At 44.7% G+C, this 22767-nt stretch overlaps 1 protein-coding gene across 6 annotated transcripts in view; it reads right to left on the bottom strand.

Moving 5' to 3' along the window:
- The window catches only part of FAM222B (family with sequence similarity 222 member B), a 297231-nt gene that overhangs the window by 127604 nt on the left and 146860 nt on the right, over window positions 1-22767 (bottom strand). For 2 of the 6 annotated variants that reach the window (XM_077480400.1, XM_077480399.1), the window contains exon 1: window positions 23-172. The exons of 3 other annotated variants lie outside the window; for them this stretch is intronic. The gene's annotated coding sequence lies outside the window, so the exon portion shown is untranslated. Of the gene's footprint in view, window positions 1-22; window positions 173-22767 lie in introns of those variants that run through there. One more of the 6 variants, XM_077480404.1, reaches the window with a different exon arrangement.

Genomic DNA, 22767 nt, shown 5'->3' with positions numbered 1-22767 from the left:
AGGCCGCAGCGGCGCCGCTCACCTGGGCTGGATCGGAAGGAGATGAATGGCAGCGCTCTGCCCCGTCCTCCTAGTGCCTGCTGATTTGCCGATTACTATTTGGTGAATCAGCAGGCACTGAGAGAGGGGCCGAGCTCTACCGATCGGTCCGCCCGCCGCCGCTGACGTCAGCGCGGCGTGTCGCGTCAGGACGCTTCACGCATGCGCGAAAGCTTCTCACTAGCCAGACGTACCACGCCCCTCTCGCGGTCGCAGCAAGCAGTAGTAGGGGGGAGGATCAAGGCGGGGCTGTGTGCGGCACTATAAGTTGCAGCGGGTTCATAAACTATCCGTAGGGGCGGGGCCACAACACGTGTATGTCATTTACACGGCTCTGACGTAAAAACATTATGATAGCTTTGCGATCAGTCTGAGCGCAGTACAGCAGAACAAGGTGCGGGGGGGCGTGTGAGGAATCACTAAATGTCATGAGACAACAATGGAGGCCGCCATCACTGACCTCTCATTTCATGTGTCAGCCCAGGAGCACATGGTGCGAGCATAGGACACAGGCCGGAGCCTGCAGTGCGAGCTGCATTGTGCTGACCACACCAAGCGCAGTCCCAGCACCACACTACCCTAAAGGGGATCATTGATCCCTGACCAAGCCCAGTCATAGCACCACACTGCACTAAAAGGGGATAACTGGTCCCTGACCAAGCCCAGCACCACACTGCCCTAAAGAGGAGCATTGATCGCTGGTCAAGCCCAGTGCCAGCACCACACTGCCCTAAACGGTATCATTGAGCCCTGACCAATCCCAGCCCCAACACCATACTGCCCTAAAGGGGAGCACTGATCACTGACCCAAGCCCAGTCCTAGCACCACACCACCCTAAAGGGGGTTTTCTAATCACCTTATACACTTTTATTGTGAAGATACCTTCAAGTTGAACTCTTTACCAGCACACAGCTATTTCCCCCCCCCCCCACCCCCCACCGCCAGTCTGGGTGCCCTTGAAAAGTATTCCAGTTTTGAGGCACCCCTGTCCAAGGCTTGGTTCGCATTACTGTGTGTTTGGAGGGATGGTAAAACCACGTGGTTGAGCTGTTTTACCAGCCCCAAGTGCTCCCCCTTTAGCTGCAGAGGCAGCAGCTGGAAGTGCACACACACACTGTGGCTGCAGCTGGAGGTATACCCAGGGGCACTGATAGACCAGTACAGCTGGCCCTGTTGTACCAGGGGGGCCAGGGCAACCTGAACAGATAAGTAATTAAAAAAAAAAAAAAATCCTCCAGCAATGACCGATCAGAGTCCTAAATACCGCCAAACATCTAGCCCCGGACGTTAAGACCCCATTCACACCAGGGCGTTTTAGGTGCTATAGCATTATAAATATCGCCTGCAATCCAGCCTAAAAAAGCTGCACCATTGTTTGTAGTGTGACAGCCTGAGGGCTTTCACACTACAGCGGTGCGCTGGCAGGACGTCAGGGGAAAAGTCCTGCCAGCAGCTTCTTTGGAGCGGTGTGTTTACCGCTCCTCCACTGCTGCTCCCCCATTTAAATCAATGGGGCAGCGATGTAATACCGCCAGCAAAACGCCACTATTACGGTGTAATGTCGACTGTTTTAACCCTTTCTCAGCCGCTAGTGGGGTAAAAGTGCCCCGCTAGTGGCCGAAATGTGCCGCAAATCCAGCGGTAAAACGCCGCTAAAAATAGCAGCGTTTTACCACCCATGCTATGAGCGGTGTGGTGTGAAAGGGGTCTTACTTTTTAAGTTTTTTTTCTTTACTGATAGCTATGTGGAGAAAAGGTAGCAGGAGGGGAGGGACAATGTTTTCTATTTCGGGCGAGAAAGAATGCCTCTACAGTGCCCGCTCCTCATCTCATGCTGGCTAGTGCCGTCCCCCTGGCGCTGCGGAGTGATTCCTCTTTCCACGTGAGAGAAGTAGCAGTGAGGCGGCGACTCAGGTGAGCAGCGGCAGCAGAGGACGAAAAAAAGAAGCAGCTGGCATCGGCATCCCCTCTGACTGTAATGGGGGGTGATGTCGTAATGTGCTGCAGACAGTGCCGCCAATGCCGCAATGTGCTGCAGACAGTGGCATTATGGAGGGGCCAGGGGTGGGGCTAAGGGAGAGACCATGGGTGGAGCTGAAGGGGGACCCGTCAGGTAGGCTGTATGGGGCCCCATGATTTCTATCAGCGGCCCTGGGTATACCCACAGGTGAATGGAGCTGCACTGCAACCACTCCGCAACTATGTGCTTTGCATGCGTTTGCGGTGTGGTGATGTTGCATTTATGGGATTTAAACAGGTGGTGGGGAGGCAACATATCGCCTCTTTACCACTTGTCAAATGCCTCTCAAATGCAATCTGAGCATGGAATGCTTTTCAGAGGAGCAGCAGTCCTTGCTGCTATTACGAAAAAACCCTAAAAAACAAGAAATGTTCTGATAGTACAGGAATAGGGGGTCAGGATTAAAAGTAACATACATACACACGCACACATATATACATACACATGTAGACACATGTATAAAGGCCCTTTTAAAAGTTCTAGTGGAGTACCTTCCTTCACACAGTAGGGTACTGCACTGTAGGGGGAGGCAGAGAGCACAGCACACTCCCCCCCCCCCCCCCCCCTTTACTTTCACTTTACTAAGGCTGACTGCGCTCCCTCCCAGTGCCGATGTACAGGGATCGGGAGCTCGGGCTTACCCATCAACCTTTTTCTGCCATGATCCCGTGGGGCGCCCCTGAGGACCACTGGCAGTACCCTGGTTGAGAAAGGCTGCTTTACACTATAGGATTGTAATAGACATAGGGCTCTTTTCTGTATACCCCAAAGTGAGTAGTAATACATCACTTTTAATGTGGGTGTGACCAAATTGTGTTAACAATGGAAGGGGCTTAAAGGGGGATAAATAAAACAGTGGATGGTGTTAAAAAAAAAAAAAAAAATATATATATTATTTTTTACAATTTTTTTTGTTATAATTATACATGATTTATTTAGCACCAACAGTTTGCACAACACTTTACAATATAAAGGGAGACAATACAGCAACAATACAAGAGGGTAAGGAAGGCCTTGCTTCTGTGAGCTTACAATCTTACAATAGACAGGGTTTGACATAACAAAGGTAGTAACTGTGGGAGGGATGAACTGATGAGGGAAATACAATTTTCTTTAACAACCCTGATTCACTCCATATCAGGGGTCTAAACAAACCCCTGATGTCTCCATTTTGGGACAAAGAGAATTTAGGACAGATATTCCTCAGTCCTTTTCTCTGCTGCCTTAGCTGCACTGGACAGTGAATGAATGGGAGGTGCTCTGTGCTGGCAACTTCTTACTCATCCACAAACTAAAACATAGTAAACACTGTTTACTATGCTTCATTTATGAACACAGGGAGTGATGGGTACCAGGGGAGCACAGGGGCTGCAGAAGCAAGAAGAGGCATTCCTAGAACTGATCCCCAGTATTTTACTCCTGTAGCAGCTTAATGCTGGCAGGAAGGAGAGGAGGAGAAGACATGTACTACAGAAGGAAAATACAGGTAAATGGTTCTAGTTAATGCCACCCCTCCTGTCCCGGTGTGGCAGGGTGGCTGCATGGGGTCCTTGGAGCATGGGCGGGGTCATTTAGAAATCTTTTGAAGTGATCGCACGATAATCGGATCGTTCGTACAGAACTTTCGAGAGCCGATCAGGACAGTTCATCTGATATTATTCTATCGGACATGCACAGAATTTTTTTTCGTACAATGCCAGATCGTACGATTTTCGTTTAATCAGTACACCTATCGTTCGAAAATGCAATACAAATGCATTACAACACACAACATCACTTCCGATTTTTTTTTCTGTCGTGCAGGAATTTTCGTGACTTTAGTAAATTCATCAGATTCAATCTGAGATTAGCATGCAATAAAAAACGGACGATCATTCGTCCGATAATCTCATCGTGTGTATGGGGCATTAGGCTACCCCCATGGTCTGCTCTGAATAATGTGGGTTTCAGGCGAACTAAAACCCAGACACTTGATTCAAAAGTGGAATGTCTAGGTGAATCCCAGACAGGTGGCAACTCTAGCGGTATTATGTTCAGCAGAGGAGTACGGAGTGTTTGATGGTTGGTAATGTTCAGCAGAGGATTGCGGAATGTATGACAGTGGTTAGTATGTTCAGCAGAGGATTGCGGAGTGTATGACGGTGGGTAGTATGTTCATCAGAAGATTCAGAGTATATGACGGTGGGTAGTATAAAAATAATTAAAAGTCAGCAGCTACAACAAAAACCGCAGCGGCATTCTTACTGTGGGCACCCGGCTGTGGCTTCACATGCACGAGCGATGCCGCGAAATGCAGAGCAGTCATCTGGGACCTGTCACGGGTCCCAGATAACTGACTGCATAGAGGGGAACTGACGTCAGGTGCCCGGGCACTGAAGGAGGCAGACTACGAGGGACCCCCTAGCAACAGGCATTTAGAGGCGAGTTGCATTTTTTTTCCACATTTTTATTTTTTTTAGGCATTTTAATCATACTTTTTTTTGGGGGGGGGGGCACAACTTTAAAGGAGCCCTTATTCTTTGCTCTAGTACTGCAGAGGCCACAAGGCAGTGGCATGCACAGCACCAGTACTAGCCTACCACCCTCCTAAAGATACAGCTGCCTCTCACCCCTCTTCTCTCACAAATCTTCCTGCCACTTTAACACCTGTTCCTTAAGACCCTGCACATAAGTCCTTCCTTTCCCACCAACTTACCTTCCAACACATCGCTCAGAATGAGTCCCTGGAGCTTGCATCCTTCCTGGCAAATTCTCCAAATTTGGCCAATAATACCACCAGCACCTGTCAGGACCAGCCGGCGGTAGAGATGCTCCACCTCCACCCCTGTAATGTTCTGCTGCTGCACACTGATTGACTTCTGCGAAAATCAGTGAGCCAATCACACAAGCAGGAAATTATGTTTCTGGGGGGCATTGTGTACACATTGTGCAATTGTATATGCTATATTCTTTTTTGTTTATTTGCTATTTTTCCCCCCACAAAAGTGGAGTTACCCTTTGAGTTAACACTGACACCCGCTGCAGATCGCAAGTGCAGTACATTTTGAACACGGTGCGGGAAAGTGCATTCTGGTGTGAACTGGACCTCAGAGAGACTGCATCCAGAGCCGTGCAGTTGGCCCTGTATGCATGTAAATGCACTGATGAACAGAAAGATTCATGCAGCTGCATACAGAAATAGAAGGGACAATATAAATGAAACAGTGTGTGTTTAACTCACCGCTTCCATCGCAGAGTCAGACACAATATCCGCCGGCCCTCAGATGTTCATGATAGAGATTTCAGGCAGACCAGATGGTCGCCGGAGTCTCTATGATCGTCTGGAGGCCGGGCGCAATGTTATGACGTCACGCCCAGCCTCTGCATTCAAAAACTGGCGCCGCCATGACTGGGAAGCTGTGATTTTTTTTGTTTTGTTTTTTGATTTTAGGCTTCCCAGCCTAGAGGTGAGATGTGGGGTCTTATTGACATGTAACCAGTAAAAAATGTTAAAGCGTTGCCTATGGGGATTTTTAAATACCAAAGTTTGGCTCCATTTCAATGAGCGCATTGAATTTTGAAGCGTGACATGTTGGGTATCTATTTACTCGGCGTATCTTCATCTTTCACAATATGCAAAAACATTGGGCTAACTTTACTGTTTTTTTTTTTTAAAGCATGAAACTGTTTTTTTTTTCTGAAAAAAAAATTGCTGCGCAAATACCGTGCGAGAAAAGTTGCAATGACCACCATTGTATTCTATAGGGCCTTTGCTAAAAAAAAAACATATAATGTTTGGGGGTTCTATGTAATTTTCTAGCAAAAAAATTATGAATTTTACATGTAAGAGAGAAATGTCAGAATTGGCCCGGGTGTGAAGTGGTTAAGGACCAACTCACACCCATATACGTCGGCAGAATGGCACAGCTGGGCACAATCACGTACAGGTAGGTTGCCTTTAAGTGCCCAGGTGTGGGCGGCGCACTCGCGACCTGATCCTGTGCGCCGTGTCCGCGGGACCCACGGACCCGATCGCTGCCGGGTGTCACAGACCTGAAGAACAAGGAGAGGTAAGTGTAAACAAACCTCTCCTCGTGCTTCCTAGTGAGGCTGTCACTGATTTATATATATATATATATATATATATATATATATATATATATATATATATATATATATATAACTGTTATAGGGAAAGACGATCAGTGACGTCAGACGCCAAGCCACACCCCCCTACAGTTAAAAAAACACACACAATTAAACCCTACACGGCCCCCTAGTGGTTAACCCCCTCACTGCCAGTGAAATTTTTACAGTAATCAGTCCATTTTTGGCACTGAAAGCTGTATTAATGCCAATGGTCCCAAAAATGTGTCAAAATTGTCCGACGTGTCCGCCATAATATCGCACTCACAATAAAAATCGCTGATCGCCGCCATTACTAGTAAAAAAAATGATTACTAAAAATGCCATAAAACTATCCCCTATTTTGTAGACGCTATAACTTTTGTGCAAACCAATCAATCGATTATTGTGATTGTTTTTTACCAAAAATATGTAGAAGAATACATATCGGCCTAAACTGAGGGGAAAAAAAAAATTTTTATATATATTTTTGGGGGATATTTATTATAGCAAAAAGTATTGCATTTTTTTCAAAATTGTCGCTCTATTTTTGTTTATAGCACAAAAAATAAAAACCGCAGAGGTGAATAAATACCAACAAAAGAAATCTCTATTTGTGGGAAAAAAAGGATGCCAATTTTGTTTGTCAGTTAAAAGGACGCAGTGCCGAATTGTGAAAAGTGGTTAAAGCGGTGTTTCACCCGCGAATTTATTATTATTTTATTTTTTTTAAAGTCAGCAGCTACAAACACTGTAGCTGCTGACTTTTAATAAGGACACTTACCTGTCCAGGGAGTCCGCAATGTTGGTCCCCTCGTGCGCAGGTGCCGACATTCTAATTAAGGGAAACGGGCAGTGGAGCTTTGCTGCTTCACTGCCATTTTCCTACTGCGCATTGTACAAGCCATTCAGCGCTTTGTGAGTGGCCGGCTGTCTTCTGGGAGGACACACACACGTCCCAGAAGACATCGGGGGGGGGGTGGGCTCGCCGAAGAGTAAATTACATCCTGTGCCGCGGACCGGCTGGATCGGAAGTACAGGCTGTACTTCCTGAAAAGGTAAGTTAGAAAAAAAAAAATTTGACTAGCCAAAAATGAGGGGTGGAGAGGTGGCCTTTTATTTATGACCACCTCTCAAAAGTGGGTGGAACTCCACTTTAAGTTTCACTTCATCATTTATTAAAAATAGAAAAATCGGTCATTAAAGATAGCATTGGTGTAAAATGACCTCACACAATAGGGGGAAAACTTGTAATGAACACTTCAGAATGTAACCATAAAATCATTTAATGGGTAAAAGTCAAAGAAACAGACATTCGGCAGACTGCGACATCTCAGACTATGTAGGAGGCTTTTCACATGCTGTGTTAATGTCACACTGACCAAAAAGAAAAGTTGTCAAGTGGAAGAATTCAGTACAAGAATAACAATATATTCGTCTAATGTGCCGTAGACTGAGGGACAGTGATAAGGAACAGAGACTATTCTCAATTCCTTATTAACATCTTCTCAATAAAATAAATAAAATAATTCTGAGCACTTTGTGACCTCATATGGTGCATCCGGAAAGTATTCACAGCGCTTCACTTTTTCCACATTTTGTTATGTTACAGCCTTATTCCAAAATGGATTGAATTCATTATTTTCCTCAAAATTCTACTAACAACACCCCATAATGACAACGTGAAAGAGGTTTGTTTGAAATCTTTGCAAATTTATTTAAAAACAAAACAAAAACAAAAAAGAATTACACGTTCAATGGATATAAAAAGTCTACACACCCCTGTTAATATATCAGGCTTCTGTGATGTAAAAAAATGAGACAAAGATAAATAATTTTAGAACTTTTTAGACCTTTAATGTGACCTATAAACTGTACAATCTCAATTGAAAAACAAACTGAAATTTGGGGGGGGGGGTTAAAAAAATAAATAATAAATAATGTGGTTGCAGAAGTGTGCATACCCCCTTATACATGAGAATGCAGCTGTGTTCAGAATTAGGCAATCACATTCAAACTCATGTTAAATAGGAGTCAATACATGCTTCCATCATTTTAAGGGCCTCTGACTAACCCCAAATAAAGTTCAGCTGTTCTAGTAGGTCTTTCCTGACATTCTCTTAGTCACATCCTACAGCAAAAGCTATGGTCCACAGAGAGCTTCCAAAGCATCAGAGGGATCTCATTGTTAAATGGTATCAGTCAGGAGAAGGATATAAAAGAATTTCCAAGGCATTAGATATACCATGGAACACAGTGAAAACAGTCAAAGTGGAGAAAATATGGCACAACAGAGACATTACCAAGAACTGGACGTCCTTCCAACATTGATGAGAAGACGAGAAGAAAACTGGTCAGGGAGGCTGCCAAGAGGCCTACAGCAACATTAAAGGAGCTGCAGGAATATCTGGCAAGTACTGGCTGTGTGGCACATGTGACAACAATCTTCCCGTATTCTTCAAATGTCTGAGCTATGGGGGTAGAGCGGCAAGACGGAAGCCCTTTCTTACAAAAAGGAACATCCAAGCCCGGCTAAATTTTGCAAAAACACATCTGAATGTGTTATGGTCTGATGAAACCAGGGTTGAACTTTTTGTCCATAATTCCAAAAGATATGTTTGGCACAAAAACCAAAACACCATACCCACAGTAAAGCATGGTGGTGGCAGCATCATGCTTTGGGGCTGTTTTTCTTCAGCAGGAACAGGGGCCTTAGTCGAGGTAGAGGGGATTATAAACAGTTCCAAATACCAGTCAATATTGGCACAAATCCTTCAGGCTTAAAACATGAACATAAAGAGGAACTTCATCTTTCAGCATGACAACAACCCAAAGCATACATCTTAATCAACAAAGGAATGATGGAGGTGGATGAATGGCCCCTGAAGGCAAACTGTATATGGGGGCGCAATCTGTCCCTGTGCACCTGTATTTGCTTGAATATGTAAGGTCGGCCATACACGGAGCAAATTTCAAATTTTCAAGGAATTTGCTTGATTTCCCCATCAACACAGACAGTATTAATGCAGGAATCCCTGGGGTCTTCTGGCGGGGGCAGCCGTCCCCGCTGGTAGAAGACAGTGATTATCTAATAATAGCAGCCGCTAGTAATAATCGCAAGAGAATCCAGCAGGCTGGTTGTACCCAAGTTGATCGATCTATTAACTTGGTACATTCAGCCTGCCCATTATTGGTTTGAATCTCAGCCAGTTCTGCTGAACCGGCCAAAATTCTGTGTTTGGCCTGCCTAAGTTACCAGGATACAGCCACAGCCCGTCATTGATATGTACAGATGGCTGTGCACAACACCTGAGATCCCAGGGTGCAGAAATATACTCGTTTTTCTTGGGGGGGGGGGGTCCCCAAGAAATTCCTGTAATTTATAGGGATTTCCTTACTTCCTTGTTTGGCTATGAGAAGGGAAATCTCCCCACTGGGAGAAAGTGGTCAAAAATAAACATTACAGGGGCTATAACTAGGGTTTCACAGATATCTATTTTAACCAGCGAGTACCAATACTTTTAGTCAAGTACTCGCCGATAGCTTTGCTGTGCGACTTGAGCCCATACAAAATGAATGGATCGCTCAATCTCAATCAATGCAAAGAATCGCATGTGATTTGAACAGGAGTCTTTGGTGAGATCAGACCACTTATGGGTCATTTGCTTTTAAAGTTAAAGCAGATGTAGCTATGACACTTTGATAAAGCATCATCTATCGTAAACATGACTTTAAAAAAAGTTAAATACATTACTTGTTTGAACATTTTCATCATTTGTTGATCTCTCACGAGTTGCTGATCTCATGCAGCCTGTTTGTAGCCACTTCCCTTCTAAAAGCATGTACTCCGGCAATGGCATTTCTCATGGAGGATTTTGTGATGGTGACAACAATGGATCCATGACTGAGCAGCATTGTTTCCAATGGTCACTCTCCACTGGGACTATGTGTTACAAACCTTTAAAAGCGTTTACAGGCATCAAGCCCTTAGGCATTAATTTACTTCATTGGGCTGAATAAATAATTTATTCTGGCCATTGAAATGAATTGACGCTCAAGTGCTAAATGTGCATAGCATTAACATGCGTTTACAAGTGTCAAGAGTTTTTTCTGCCTTTAAAAGCCTCTGCCACTAAACGCTGCTAAAAGTCTATGTGTGCATGGACACCTCAGCTAAGGGGAGTTTAGAGGCAGAAAAAAGAAAAAACTGCCAGACGCACCTAGGAGCAGTTGCAAAAATATCCAGTGTGTATGAGGCCTTACCTGTATGGCATAACACCAATGCCAGGTCTACAGGGGGATCTGATTTCAAGGGGGGAAGCAAGGTCCCTCTGCAGCCATGAAACACTGTTGGGATTTTGCAAGAAGGCTGTTTACTTGCATCTCATTCTGATGTAATGGGCTTCACTATCTTTATTATCTGGATTTATGGTGCCTCTGCTGTTGTGTCATTATGTGATATGGACTTAAAGCGGAGTTCCGCTTAAAAAAAAAAAAAAAGACAAATACTGCAGCTGCTGACTTTTAATAATCTGACACTTACCTGTCCCAGGGTCCAGCAATGCGAAGGAATGAGGCCCCGCTAGTCTCCCCCTCCTCTCTGCGGTGCCGGCATTTTCACTGTGGGCGTACGGCTGTGGCTTCACAGCCAGGCATGCACTGCACATGCGCGAGCCAAGCGTTGCGCCGTGACTGGCCAGGCATTCATCTGGGACCTGTGACCCTGATGATTGCCGGGGGGGGGGGTGATCTCCCTTCCGTGCAGGGAGGAAGCGGGTATCTCCCCCCCAAAAAAATGACATGCCATATGTGACATGTCAGGTGGTCACCTTCCCTTAAAGCGGGATTCCGCTTTTTTTTTTTTTCTTACCTGTGTCACAGGTGGGCGACTGCTACCTTCGCTTAGCATCCACGTCCGGCGTTTTTTTGACCCCCGGCACGACGATTCTTTTCCTCGGGATGACTTTTAAAAAAGTGCTCTGGCGTTTTCCATTTTAAGTGTGGGCGTCTGAAGCCCACTGGCATTTACTTCCTGTATATCGATGACGCTCGGCTCCCAGCATGCTCTGCTCCATCTCGCACATGCTCAGTGATAGCAGTGAGCAGCAATGAAAAAGTGCTGTTTCCTTTGTGTGCTTTGTTTTGCTTCCTCGTGTGCAATGGTGGTAATGGCAGATACAGCTGCCTGCCCACTTTAAAAATGGCAAATTCGGACAAGCCCTCGTCACATGACTGGCCTCCTAACGAAATCTCGCGAGATTTCGCAATTTCATTGTCCCCCCCATGGATTCTTGGGAAATGGCTTAGAAATTTCCCAGGGACCATTGCGAGGATGATAGACACGCCTACTCCCACGGGAGGACAACCCGGAAGTCAGCAGAAACATCTGAAATAAAAGGTAAGTAAAGAATTTTTTTTTTTTTCAGGGTTCATTTAGGTAAGTATTCTATCTGGGGATTTTAATAACATGAAGTTTCATTTTTAGGTACCAAACCGCTTTAAAGAGGAAGTTCCATTTTTGGGTGGAATTACGCTTTAATTAGTTTCTTAGGGTAACAATATAGGAGTGTAACTGGGGGACAGAATGTTGTCATCTTTTAACAGAAGTGCCTGAACTAGGACCATCATGGCAGGACCACCAGCAATTTTAAAGAAAGTTGCAAAATACTGAAAATGACATTAACAAGTCAAAATATAAATGAGAAATTAGTGAATGGGTTTCCATATAAAGTGCAGAACCCGACCTGCTCACACCCCGATAGTGAAACCAATATAGAAGATGTAGGAGGTTCTCAATGTTTGAGAGAAAAAAAAAACTGTAGGATTAGTAAATTATGCTACAATATCAACTACAATAGGTACTGTAGTTCTTTTAAAGCTAAATTCCATGTCACTTTCTAAAATCTGCTAGCTTATTAGAGATTAAAGCGATAATAAACGCAGTTTCTTCACTTGTACCTACAGGAAAGCCTATAAGAAGGCTTACCTGTAGGTACAGTGAATGTCTCCAAAACTTGCACCGTTTAGGAGATATTCACACTGCATACAACCGCTGATGTCACCGCCGCATGCGTTCTGAAGGTCCAGCATATTGTGCCGGATCGTCATAGCTTGTGCTGTAAACGAGGGCTGCCGCGTGGATGCGCAGGAGTGACGTCATTGTGGCCCAGGAAGGAAGAGTGGGTGAAGATGGAAGCCCTGTCAGCGGTGACCGCATGCTGCTCGAGGGCTTCGTTGTAATGTAAGTCTCGCATAATGTGCTAGTATGAGATGCATGCTATGACATACGTTGCTTTGCATGGGGATTTTTATTTTTTAGGATACGGTTTACTACCACTTTAAAGCGGTGTTCCAGCCGCCAAAACATTTTTTTTTTTTTTTTTAAAGTCAACAGCTACAACCACTGTAGCTGCTGACTTTTATCAAGGACACTTACCTGTCCAGGGAGACCGCAATGTCAGCCCCCCCGAGGCTGATCTGTTCGCAGGATCGGGTGCAGCCTTGCAATTTCACTGCCCATTTCCTACTGAGCATGCACAAGTCGCGTGGCACTTAGTGAATGGCCAGCTTGTCTTCTGGGACACACGCAGGTCAGAAGGCAATGGGTGCGCTCGCTGCACAAAAGGATAGGACGTCCTGCGCCGGGGCCCGAATGGATTGGAGCTCCCAAAATTCAGGACGGACTGCAGAGACACTGCCTTCTCACACAGCAGCAGCTCTGCTGCCCCTCCTCTCTGCTGTCCATTCACAGAACACCTTATATTTTGTAAATGAGTGAACATAATAAAAAGCACTCTGTGATAGGGCCAGGGGAGGGGTGGGCAGTGTGTCTGCATATGACTCTGGAGGAGCTGAGACTAGAATGTCTGGCGTGGGAGTGCTGGAAGTCTGGCGACAGCTATGCTCCCAGGGCTCAGTAAAAACAAAAAATTGTAAATGAAAGCGATAAGTCCACAAGGTGGCATGCACCACTTTGGAGGTAACCCCTAGTAATTCAGAACAATTTAGAAAGTTGTTGAATTCCCGGAGTTCTGCTTTAAATACAAAACCTGTAAACCCTACATTTCAGAACCAAGGACTTATTCACGCCAAGTGGGTTAAATTTGCATTTTCAATATATTTTCCTTTGAAGACTCCCATTTCAGTCTACCTAAATTAAAAAATGTGAATAAAATGTGAATCAAGAAAACAAAATGAAACATGCAGGATTTTATTTTCCTGATATACTTCAACCCAATATACTGTACTGTAGTGGCGTGAACCAAATCATTTTCTAATGTACATGAACTTTGCATGGGTTGGTGTAGGAAAAGGCCTTCAGTGTAAATCAGTAAACCAGTGTAAATACAACCCTCTGTGCCCTGGACCAAATAAATATCCCTATATTCATTGATTTATTGAAAGCAAACTGGGGCAGTCTGAAAATCTACCAATATTTGCCCTACAGAGATGTACATGCCCACCTTATTTATCCATTCTAGCTCTATCTAAAGAATATAATAACTGTTAAGCAGTTAAATGTATTTTTGTATACAGCTATTATAAGTAATTAAAGCCATCTTGGTATCAGCCTCCTTTAACCCCCAGCACAGGGAGACTGGAAAATGCTTACAGGGGGGAGAGCACAGGGATAACCTTTATGGTGTGCCGCTGCCGCTTTACTGTCCATAGGAAGGTTCAGGACCTGGCTCTGCTGTCCGGCAGGGGTGTGTACTTGGTAAACACTGACTTTATAACAGAGCTATATATTTTTATACATTTTAAAACTTTAAGGTCTTTTGCATTCAGGTCATAGGTTCTTGTATGCATACAGCGCAAGCACTGATTGGATATGCATACTGCCAAAGTGTAAAGTATTTCAACCTGTCATTCTTTTTCACAGGCTGCTTACAGCTGGCTGCATGCACCACCTGTACTGCCCAGTCACCAAAAACACGCCCCATTTTTATGCGTTTTTATGCTTATGCTATGTGCAAATCCACCCAGTTCAAATCCCAACCACGACACTACCTGTCTGGAGTTGCATGTTCTCCCTGTGCCTGCGTGGGTTTCCTCCGGGTACTCTGGTTTCCTCCCACACTCCACAGACATGCTGGTAGGTTAATTGGCTTCTGTCCAAAACTGGCCCTAGTATATGAATGCGAGTTGGGGACCTTGGATTGTGGGCTCCCTGAGGGTAGGGAGCAATGTATGTGTGGAGCGCTGCATAAATTGATGGCACTATATTGGTACCTTAAATAAATAATGATATAATAGGGGAGCATCTTAATGGGACACAATGTACAGGGATAGGGACAATAGTAGACAGACACTCAAGTTGAACTGGATGGACTGGTGTCTTTATTCAACCTTACTATGTAACTATGTAACATTTGAAAACAGTCTTGTGGGATCTGTGTCAGTCATAAGTGTAAAAGGCCTGAAATGAGAAAATGAGAGCGAAACACTACAAGTTTGACTTGTAATTATTTTATTTTCCTACACAAGTGTAATGGCTCAATACAAAATGTTCAATAAGCAGAATATTACTGTGGCATGACAGGCTCTCGGTGTCAGTGGGAATTGCAAGGCATTATGCCTGCATATGGTATAGTTTGGCTGAAAAACAAAAAAACACATATTTCAAACCCACTCTACTGTTAAAGGGGCATTCCAGCCAATAATTATTATTTTTTTTTTAAAGTCAGCAGCTACAAACACTGTAGCTGCTAACTTTTAATAAGGACACTTAACAGTCCAGCAATCCCGCGATGTCTGCAGCCTCATCCATTGGATCGGCTACCGGTGCCTCCATCTTAAGGATGGGAAACAGGCAGTGAAGCCTTGTGGCTTCACTGCCCGTTGTCAGGTCACCTTGAGGCGAGGTGACAGGTGCACACCGTAGGGATCAGGAGTGCACCGCAAGGTTGTGGACCCTACGGCTGACTGCTGCAGATGGGAGACAGATCCCACTGGGGTTAGAGCGTAAGATTCCCTGGGGCACGGAGTCTAAGAGCCAGCAGGTGTTCACCAGCACCTCTGGTGGTGAGGATGGACTTGGCTGCAACTGGCTCCAGGTCGCGACCCCCAGGGTCCCCCAGCTCACACCCACAGTAGGCAACAGGATGATAGGGATGGTGAGGGACAAAGCCAAAGTCGCGGCCACAAGCAGACAAGAATAGTCAGGTACACGCCAAAAGGTCAGAATCACAGGCAAACAAGGATAGTCAAGACACACCAAAGTCGGTAACGGAAACCAGTAGCAGAGCACACAGCAGGAAACAGGAAGCTAACACACAAAGGAATACACAATGGTTGATCAGCACTGATGGCCTGCAGTGCACAGGTTAATATAGGACTCCCTGATAGGGCCTGGGGTGGAGCCATGCTTAGAGGAGAGGTTATAAAAACCACCAGGTGGAAGTGGCTGGCCTCTTAGTCTGAAGACATGAGGGGAGGTAAGCAAACAGGAAGATCACTGCATAACCATGACACCCGTTTCCTACTGTGCATGCGCGAGTCGTGCAGCGATTTTTCAATGGCCCCATTGTTTTCTGGGACATACACATGTCCCAGAAGGCAACGGGGCCGCTCACCAAAGAGGAGGAAGTGCCGCAGAATAGGAAGAGGCAGATTAGGAAGACTGCCTAGTAACAGCGGTTTCAGGTAAGTGAAAACATTTTTTATTTATTTTTTATGATTATTATTTTTTGGCTGGCCCTCCACTTTAAATTCAAATTAAAGAGAGTCTCTTATAAATTTAAACACATGTTGATAGACTAGTATACTAGTTGTGTGGAGATGAAGCGGAGGCTATTCAACTCACTACAAATGATGGCACTATACTGGAATTTGTATGCAGACAGTGGATCAGGTAGCCTCCTGTGACCGCTGTGTGAAAATTGCAGCTTAAAATACAGAACTAAATGAAAAGCTTTTTTACAAATAGTTATAATTATGAAAAAAGGAGTTTAAAAGTCAGGTTCATCTTTTGAACATGTTACACGGGTATAACATGTAATAAGTTCTTGTCAAATTGTTTTTATTAAGTTCAGAAAGGACATTACAGATATCTTCAGAAAACTTAATATTTGACAAACAGAAATGAACCTCATCACTATTAGGTTAATAGACTTTCTCAACATATAATATGTAACCAAAAATGCAATAAGAACATTGGTAAAAGTTCTAAAAGAATCTAGACTAATACTAAATGGTTATCCAAGCCAGCTGAAATTAGGATATATTAGCTTAAGGAAGAAAGTTATAGTTTGAGGGATCCGGAGCATCAAAATAATAAGAAGAGATGAGAGGATAGATATCCATAAAAGAAGAGAAGAAAAGAGACGAGAAGGAAGGAGAGGGGAGTCCATCGGGGCGATCCAAACACCGTCACAAGATATAATAAGATATAATAAGTCTATTCATAGAACATCATCTACCGTGGCAGAAGAAGCTTATCATCGAAGTTTGATGGTAAATGGCATTTTACCCATGGGTGCACCGCATACTAGCTCATTATGAAATACTTACCTTAGAACGAGGCCCCGGCATCTGGCCCGATCCACGCCGAGGGAGCCGACATGCTCCCTCAGCGTCTCTTCCGGGTATCGCGGCTCCGGCGCTGTGAGTGGCCGGAGCCGCGATATCGTCACTCCGGCCACCGGCCACTGCCGGATTTTCAGGCCGAGAATCCCCTTGTGCGCATGCGCCGCTGCAGTCAGCGGCGCATACCGAGGGGAATATCTCCTAAACCGTACAGGTTTAGGAGATATTTTTTTTATCTACAGGTAAGCCTTATTATAGGCTTTCCTGTAGGTAAAAGTTAAAAATTCGAGTATACAACCACTTTAACACTTCCTACAGCTTCTATGCAGAAGTGAGCCTGATTTTTCACTTTCCAGCTTTAGTAAATAAACCCCATTGTGTAACTAAAAGTGGGGTATGCCTGTACAGAATAAAGGGGTCAGGAGTGGGTATTGATTAGTTCAGGGGGTCAGGATTGGGTAATACATAGAATACAGAGGATCTGGAGTATGTAGCATACAGAGTGCAGGGGTCAGGAGGGGGTAACAGGCAAAAGTAGCAAATAGGGTAGGGTCGCCACCTGTCCAGGATTCACCCGGACAGTTCGGGTTTTGAATCATGTGTCCGGGTTTCAGTCCACTTGAAACCTGGACACAATATTAAGGCTGTAATGCAGCGCAGAACAGTGAGGGTGAGGGGGCACTATGCAAGCCACATTACTATTCTCCTTGGAGCGCCCAAAGGTGTCCTAGGTCTTTTGCAATCCTTTACAGAATCCCCCCCAAATTTTTTTTGCTGTGCACCACTAAAGTGTTCGGGTTTGGCTTGAAGAAAAAGTGGCAACCCTAAAATAGGGGTATACAAATGTTATCTCCCGTGTGGCATTTGATATCCCAAAATGACCCATACCATTAAAGGGGACCACTTGCAACTGTGTACAATGAATGTAGTTGCAGCCAGGTACAGGTTTTATTGGATTAAATCAGGAGGCAAATTATTGCTTCCCCACCACCTAGCAAAAACCCACTGAAAAGTGATCCACTGTGGATGACTCTTCAGCGGCCAACACAAGCATTCACTAATACACAGCAATTATGCACATGAGATGTGTCACTCCAGCCATGTGGTTACTGTGGCAGCATTAATAGTGTATATTAACGCAATAGAAAGTACAGCAGGGAAAAGACTTTCACTCTGGGCACGGTGAATACCCACAATATTTTAGATATGTGGGAGAGCAGTATGCAGTATGGCCAACTTTATGCTCAGAGCCCGGGCCCAGTCTCTACCTCCACCTAACATCCCCCGACTTCACAAGTACCTGGTCCTGCTGGCTTCTTTTATCTGGGGTCCTCATGCAGTGCTTCTCCTGGGGTGGGGGGCTTGGATCCTCTGGATCTGGGAGCGTGGGGACCCGCCAGAAGCTGAGCTCCTCTAAAACCTCTGCTTCTTCCACCTGGGCAAGAAGTTGGACAGCCGGAAGCAGAAAGCAAAGTATTTAAACACTTTCAGGAGTAATCTGCAGCCGTATGTCCAGACAATTACATTACACAAGTCCCGGCCGGCGTATTGATATAGAAGAGATTGGGACTTGTGTAATGTACTGTATGGAATAGTCTGGACACACGGCTGCAGATTACTCCCAAAAGTGTTTAAATAATTTGCTTTCTGCTTCCTCCCGCGCACACTACATGGGACCCTAGCTCAGGATTAGTATAGTCCCTATAATGTGGGAGTCCCCCCTCTGCCTCTGGGACCCCCTACAGGGCAGGGCGCAGTACAGGAGGGCTGGTGGTCCCCCCCTATCAGCGGCCCTGTAACAGGTACCTAGGAGTTTTTTTTACTTTCAGTAGAAATGTGGAAAAACTTTTCACCCCCTAACTAATACTGTTGGGTGGTGTCTACCAAACACTTGACAGCTGTCAGTTGAAGAGAAGTCTACAGCCTACAAAACTGATGCAGAGCGCAGATCCAATATGAGGCTGTATCTGGACTTTAAGGATCCGTTCAACATACAGTTTGCAGAAGGGTCATGTTTATGTGTGATCTGCACATCCACAGCCAGCAACCTGCTAAAAATCAATGAAAGGCTGACAGATGCAGCAGCTGCTGTACGGATCTTTAGGTGTCACTAAACCCACATCATAAAAAAAAAATCAAATGCTGTTCATACTCAGTCACTATGGTGTTTGTTTTCTGTATTCTGAAAAAAAAAACGGTTAACCCTGCTGTTTTCTATCCCCCCCTTCTGTCCAGGTCCCCAAATCAGCTAGGGATTTTGCAGAGCAGTGTTGGCAGCTCTGCACGTGCTCAGACTCCAGTGAGTTTCTCTTCGGAGCATTTCCACCCCATCACATCGGAATAGCCCACGTAACTATAGAGTCACACATGTGTAAGTATACACAGTGGTAAATGACAGCACTCCCTCCCTCCTCCTCGCCCACTAACCAACTAAATACAATGGGGGCAGGATATTACATGTAGATTGACTAAGGCTTCTCCTCCATGTTAAAGCGGGGTTCCACTGTCTCCAAGGTTTTTTTCATCATGACACTGATTAATATATGTAAAGATATAACTCACTTGATCATTTTAAAAAGAATTCTGCAGTCCGTTTTCGCCACAAAAACTAAGTTATAAAAGTGTATGCTGACGGTTGTCATTTTGCCTGTGGGCATGTGAAGCCCACAGGCATCCTCTTCCGGGACACTGTGCGTCTAATGGTCCAGCATGCACCACCCGTATCCCTGATCTCGTGCATCCGCAGTAATCGGAGCGCCGTTCATCTTCTGATATTTTTGCAAATTGCTTGTCATCCATACTGCGTATGCGCAGTACACGACACGGCACTATCCAACGGGATAGTATTCGACAGGACACCGCCAACAGCTCACAACGGCGGCACGGCTCTATCGAAATCCCGCGAGATCTCGTGGCAGGCATCGGCAAGGACTCCTGGGAATAATGACAGGAGCTCCAAGGAGTCATTGCAGGTGAAAAGGAAATGACGAAATAGCCGCAGTTGACCCGCCCATATCCGCAGATAAGAGACAGGAAGCAAAGAAGGACATTACAAAAAAAGGTACAGAAGAAAAATATATATATATATCCATTTAGTTAAAAACACATTCATGGCATTTGCTTGAGCAAAATATTAAAAATAGGATGGAGCTCCGCTTTAAGAATTTGTAAAGGTAGAAGGTTTTTTTTTAATCTCAATTCTATGCATGATAAAAAAAACCTTCTGCATGTAGCAGCCTCCCCAGAACCCCATAATTACTTACCTGAGCCCCATCTCTGCCCAGCAATGTCCACAAGTGTCTTAGCCCCCCAGGACCCTCCTCCTGATTGGCTGAGACAGCAGCGGCACCACTGGCTCCCACGGCTGTCTATCAAAGTCAGTTAGCCAATCAGGGGAGAGAGGGGTCAGGGCTTCGTGTCTGAATGGACACAGGGAGCTGTGACTTGGCTCGGGTGCCCCTGTAGCAAGCTGCTTGTTTTGGGGGCACTCAACAGGACGGAGGGGCCAGGAGCAGCTAAGCAGGACCCGAGAAGAGGAGGATCCTGGCTGCTCTGTGCAAAACCAACTGCACAGAGGTGGTAAGTATAACATTATTATTATTCAAAATTTATATAGCGCCAACAGTTTACGCATGTTTGTTTTTTCTTTTTTTTTTTAAAGAAACAAGACCTTACAATCACTTTATTCTTTGAAAACAGAGTGGTGGGGTGTGACACAGTCTGTGACTGGCAGAAATCCACCCAAACCATGTTATTTCCACCAAAAAAATAAAGATTTGATTTCAAATATATATTTTTATAACAATTTAAAACAGTTTATTGATTTTTTATTTTTTTTACTCTGCATCTTAAAGGCTGTTTTTTTTTGAACATTTGACCAGTAGCCGAGGTCTAGAATCTCCTCCAGCTTATGTTTCCCTGCAGACAGGTTGGAAAGAGCTGGGTCATGTGACAGCTGTATATCAGTTAGGATTTCGATTTTTTTTAAAATTAAAATAATGACGGTGCCATCATCCATATACAGAAATAGAATTAAACAGTGTGTGTTTAGTATCAGGCTGGTCCACACCGGGAATCGCAGAGGACCACAAAGTGATCCAGGTGCAGTGCAAATACAAGCCATTCATTAGAAAGGTCTGCAATTGTGCCGGGCCACACCAAAAGTGCATGCACTACTTTAAAAAAAAGCAACTCGATCACATGATACTACACAATGCGATCCGGTACAGACAAATGCATTTCATTTGCGGTGTCTTTAAAGAGTAACTTCACTTTTGTTGAGAAAAAAAAAACATTCCCCTCTGGGTGATCAATGTATATTACAAGGATTTTAACAAACTTTGTATTCCTACCTTCTGTTATTCTGAAGAAATCCCTCTGCGTTTGTGTCCATGTGGGAAAGTGACTCTAATGGGAATCATAATTTCATAATTATCAATCAGCTGCTGCACCTGGTGGGCACTAATGAGGAAAGCTGCAGGGTCTGCATCCCTTTAGACGCGATTTCCTATTGGGAGTATCTCACCAAAATTATATTTTTGTTGCAGGGGATACGTAATATCTGATTTATATCTTACTGCAGACTTCTGGGAAATTCAGTAAGTCAATCACACGAGCAGGAAATTATGAATTTGGGTGGCGTTCTGTACACAACGCTTCCAGGTAGCCATACTGCATTGCATTTTGCAGAAAATGAGAGCGGCAGATTGAAAAGGAAAGGTCATTTTTAATAACATTCAGTTACAATGGGACTTGCGTGGTAATTGCATACGCTATGAATTTTTTTTTTTATTATTTGCCATTTTTTTCTCCCACGAATGTGGAGTTACCCACCACTTGCTGACCGCCTAACTGTAAATATATACATTGTTACTTTGACATTAAATACTGTTGTCTGTCATAACCCAGGTATCATTATTTCCCAGTCGTCTCCAAGCTTAAAGTGGTTGTATACTCAATTTTCTAACTTTTACCTACAGGAAAGCCTATAATAAGGCTTACCTGTAGGTAAAAAAATATCTCCTAAACCTGTACGGTTTAGGAGATATTCCCCTCGGTATGCTCCGCTGACTGCAGCGGCGCATGCGCACAAGGGAATTCTCGGCCTGAAAATCCGGCAGTGGCCGACCGGCCGGAATGAAATCTCCTGCGCACATGCGCGGGAGTGACGATATCGCGGCTCCGGCCACTCACAGCGCCGGAGCCGCGATACCCGGAAGAAACGCAGAGGGAGCATGTCAGCTCCCTCGCCGTGGATCGGGCCAGATGTCGGGGCCTCGTTCTAAGGTAAGTATTTCATAATGAGCTAGTATGCGGTGCATACTAGCTCATTATGCCTTTTGCTTTGCAGGTGTTAAAAAATTAAATAAAAAATTGTGTGTTTACTACCGCTTTAACGGACCTGTCGGTAAGCCCAGAACCGATCTGTTCCTTCTGGTACCCGGGCAGGAAGCAGAGTGAAGGTAAGATAGCCCCCTACTCGGCTATATGCTCTTGGAGGACCAGAATGATATGATGGCACTTCCGCCTTTAGCTTTTTACCCCAGATCTCTTAATAAACAGGATCGGTCATGCTTATTTCTATTACAAGGGACGTTTACATTCTTTGTACAGGCGACTTACAAACAACTCCTATTCACAAACGGAGGGAGACAACAGGAAGTGAGAGTAAATTTACTCCTAGGAAGGGAAATTCATTCCTGTTAGCCCTTGTACACACGGTCGGACATTCTGACGGAAAATGTCCGATTGGACCGTGTTGTCGGATAATCCGACTGTGTGTGGGCTTCATCTGACTGTTTCCGTTGGAATATCGGACAGACAAAGTTTTAGAGCTGGGCTATAAAACTTTCCGACAACATGATCCGATCGGACTTTGTCCGATTGTGTGTAGAGAATTCAGATCGGACAAAGTGCCACGCATGCTCAGATCAAATTCCTAGACCAAAGCTATTGGCTACTAGCCGGAACGTAGTCCCGTCGTAACTAAATAACGTCATCATGTTCTGAACGATTGGATTTTCCGACAACTTTGTCCGACCGTGTGTATGCAACACACGTTTTCGGACAAAATCAG

This window comes from Lithobates pipiens, unplaced genomic scaffold, assembly GCF_037356315.1.
Source record: "Lithobates pipiens isolate NorthernLeopardFrog02 unplaced genomic scaffold, aLitPip1_a1.2 Scaffold_16, whole genome shotgun sequence".
Taxonomy (NCBI): Eukaryota; Metazoa; Chordata; class Amphibia; order Anura; family Ranidae; genus Lithobates; species Lithobates pipiens.
This window is presented reverse-complemented; position numbering and strand designations above follow the sequence as displayed.